The sequence below is a fragment of the Dipodomys merriami genome, unplaced genomic scaffold, assembly GCF_024711535.1.
Source record: "Dipodomys merriami isolate MVZ:Mamm:240054 unplaced genomic scaffold, mDipMer1.0.p SCAF_215, whole genome shotgun sequence".
NCBI lineage: Eukaryota > Metazoa > Chordata > Mammalia > Rodentia > Heteromyidae > Dipodomys > Dipodomys merriami.
The window spans coordinates 1,205,506-1,209,701 of NW_027203549.1; positions in this window are offsets into that span (position 1 = coordinate 1,205,506).

Here is a 4,196-nt window from a genome sequence, read left to right on the forward strand (position 1 = left end):
AAAGAAAGAATGAGTGAAAGAAAAAAAGAAAGAAGAGAGAGAGGTAGGCGAGGGAATGAGGGAGGAAGAAAATAAGAAGGGAAGGAAAGGAGGAAAGAATGAAGAAAAATGAAGGAAGGAAGGAAGGGACAAAAACAATTTAATTTATAAAATTTGCTCTCTAGCTCAATATAAACTTCCTATATGTTAGTTCTTTAGTAAATGCAAGGTTGCAATTGTCACGAAATCAACAAATTAAGGATCAGAAATAACCAGGTGAATTTGTTTGCATCTGTAGTACATATGTACAAAAATCAAACATAACGGTGATCCAAATAGGGAATGAAGAGGTAAAACTCTCCCTTTGCAGATGACATTATCTTGTATTTAAAGAATCCCATGGACTCCACTCCCAAATTAATTAAGCTGATTCAAAACTTTGGCAAAGTAGCAGTGTACAAAATTAACCCTCAAAAATCAATGGCTTTTCTGTATGCCAACAATGAGAAAACTGTGGCTGAGTTTAGGAAAGCAATTCCATTCGTAATAGCCCCACAAAAAATAAAATAATTAAGAATTAACTTAACCAAAGAAGTGAAGGATTTCTATGATCAAACTTTAAAAACCTGAAAAAAGAAATCAAAAGAGAACTTAGAAAGTGGCAAAAACTCCCACGCTCCTGGATTGAAAAGATCAACATTGTGAAAATGGCAATACTTCTCAATGCTATCTACAAATTCAGTGCGATACCTATCAATATTCCAACTTCATTCCTCAAGGAAATAGAAGAGGCAATTCAAGAAATATTTTTCTCATTTTCTATACACCATCAAATAACTATATACAAGCAATCTACTTTTAATTATAAATATTTTAAAAATGGATGTGACCCAAAGATGTCAATATATTATATAATGTGAACACCATCATTTATAGTGCTATTAATATTACAATTTTTATGTTATATAAATTATAACCATTATGTACTTTATCAGAAAAATTAGTATCTTCTGATTTTACTGTCTGTGGGAGTCCTAGAAATTAGGAAAGCAACTCCATTTGTAATAGCCCCACAAAAAATAAAATACCTAGGAATTAACTTAACCAAAGAAGTGAAGGACCTCTATGATGAAAACTTTAAAAACTTGAAAAAGGAAATCAAAACGGAACTTAGAAAAATCAAAGGAGATCTGTATTTCTGAAAGCAATTAACTGATTGGAGATTGCTCAAATATATCAGAATGGCCTTAGAAAAGCTGCACTATGTTTACCTATGGTTGCCTATGATGTGATTCAAGAGTCACTAAGCAATCATATTTCACTTTGCCATCACTATAATTACTCCCATTGTAAGAAGAATCATTCACAACATTTACATGATATAGATTTGTCCTTACGTTATTATCTTCTATAAAATAATATCCAAATGATACACTACACTATGAGTTAAAGCAAAAGTTGCAAAGTGTATTGGACGATGTCTCCTTCCACATACACATGTTGAAATTCTATTCCCTTGACTGGTGACATTAGAATCACCCTTTCAGAGATGACTCTGAAATATCCTGACAAAAGAAGCCCAATATAACTACTCTTCCATGTGAATGTCCAGCAAATAGATTATAATGAACCAGAAAGTGGACACCCGTGAGACAAAAATTGCTTTGAATAACCATTTTATAACCAATGTTCAAGCTACTAGAATATGGCTAATATAATCCGGATGTTTTTAAGCCACTTATTTTGATGTATTTTCTTATAACAACCCAATGGTTGACAAAAAAGAGTTTTTTTAAATTTAATTTTGTTTTATTTGTGAACATACTGTACAGAGGGGTTACAATTGCATGGGCAAGATAATGCGTACATTTCTTACCAAGCATTGCATCTTCCTCCTTTGTTTACCCTTAATATCCCTTCCCAGCCTCCCCCCACCCCCCAAAACCAATCCTTCTCCATCCCCCCTCGCCCCCGCACCCTGCACCAACGTTGTAAATCTCGTTTTGAACATGAAAACTTGTACTTCTCATTGTTGCAACAGGTCCATCTGTATCCTTAAACAACTGGTTTTTCCCCATCTCCTCCACAAGATATAATGACACCAAATATAGTGAAAGCAGGGGTTATACTGTGGGGGAGGGACATACAAAGCAACAAAGAAATAATCTTATAAATGCGTTAGAAACACATGCATGAAAGAAAAAAAACATTAAAATACATATCTAAGGGTACATTTTCCTGACATCACATTATCTGACCTTTTCCCCTTGACTCATACATATACTAAATATTGCAAATAAGGGAAACCATGGGACCTATGTTTCTTTGGGCCTGGCTTACTTCACTTAATATAATTTTTTCCAAGTTTTTCCATTTCCTAACAAATGGGGCAATGTCATTCTTTCTGATGGAGGCATAGAATTCCATTGTGTATATATACCATGTTTTCTTGATCCATTCATCTACTGAGGGGCATCTGGGTTGGTTCCATATTTTAGCTATGGTAAATGATGCTGCAATAAACATTGTTGTGCTGGTAGCTTTAGTGTGGTCTTGTTTGTAAACATTTGGGTAAATGCCCAAAAGTGGGATTGCTGGGTCATAGGGGAGTTCTATGTGATGTCTTTTGAGGAACCTCTATACTGCTTTCCAAAGTGGTTGAACAAGTTTACATTCCCACCAACAATGAAGTAAGGTTCCTGTCTCTCCTCATCCCCTCCAGCATCTGTTGTTGTTAGAGTTCTTGATTTTTGCCGTTCTAACTGGGGTGAGGTCATATCTCAATGTTGTTTGGATTTGCATTTCTTTTATGGCTAGGGATGTTGAACATTTCTTCATGTGTCTATTTGCCATCCTTCTTTCTTCTTCAGATAAGTTTCTTTTTAAGTCTTTCGCCCACTTATTTATTGGGCAGTTGTTTCTTTGAGGATTTGTTGTTGGGGGTTTAATTTTTTGAGTTCCAAGTATATTTTAGATATGAGACCCTTGTCCGTTGTATGGCTAGTAAAGATCTTCTCCCAATCGGTGGGCTTTCTATTGATCTTGCTAGCTATGTCATTTGCCCTGCAGAAGCTCTGCAACTTTATGCAGTCCCATTTGTCCAAACTTTCTTTGATTTGTTCTGTTTCCGGGTCTCTATTCAAAAAATTTCGGCCTGAGCCAAGGAGACCTAGGGTTTCTCCTATTCCATCCTGTAATGTTTTCAGAGTGTCTGCTTTGAGTTCAAGGTCTTTGATCCATTTGGAGTTGATTCCGGTGCAGGGTGGTATATAAGGATCTAGCTTTAGTTTTCTACATGTAGTTAACCAATTTTGCCAGCACCATGTACTGAAGACACTGTCTTTCTCCCATTCTATTGTTTTATCTCCCTTATCGAAGATTAGATGGCTCTAGGTCTGTAGGTTCATTTCTGGGTTTTCAATTCTATTCCATTGGTCCTGAGGTCTGTTCTTATGCCAATACCAAGCTGTTTTGATTACTATGGCTTTATAGTAGCTTTTGAAATTTGGTATTGATATTCCTCCAGCAGTGTTCTTTCCGTTGAGGAGCGTTTTTGCTTTTCGGGGTTTTTATTGTTCCATATGAATTTTTGGATTGCCTCTTCTATTTCCTTCAAGAATGAGGTTGGAATTTTGATAGGTATCGCGTTGAATTTGTAGATAGCCTTGGGAAGTATTGCCATTTTCACGAGGTTAATCTTTCCAATCCAGGAGCATGGGAGGCTTTGCCATTTTTTTAGTTCTGTGTTGATTTCCTTTTTCAAGATTTTAAAGTTTTCATCATAGAGGTCCTTCACGTCTTTAGTTAATTCCTAGGTATTTTATTTTTTGTGGGGCTATTACAAATGGAGTTGCTTTCCTAATTTCAGCCACACTTTTCTCATTGTTGGCATACAGAGAAACCATTGATTTTGGGGGGTTAATTTTATAACCTGCTACTTTGCCAAAATTTTGAATCAGCTTGAGTAATTTGGGAGTGGATTCTATGGGATTCTTTAAATACAAGATAATGTCATCTGCAAAGAGGGAGAGTTTTATTTCTTCTTTCCCTATTTGGATCCCCAATATGTCTGCATCTTGTCTTATTGCTGTAGCTAGGCATTCTAATACTAGATTGAAGAGAAGTGGAGAGAGTGTGCATCCTTGTCTTGTTCCTGAGTTAAGAGGAAATGGCTTTAGTTTTTCAACACTGAGTAAAATGCTGGCTGTAGGTTTGTC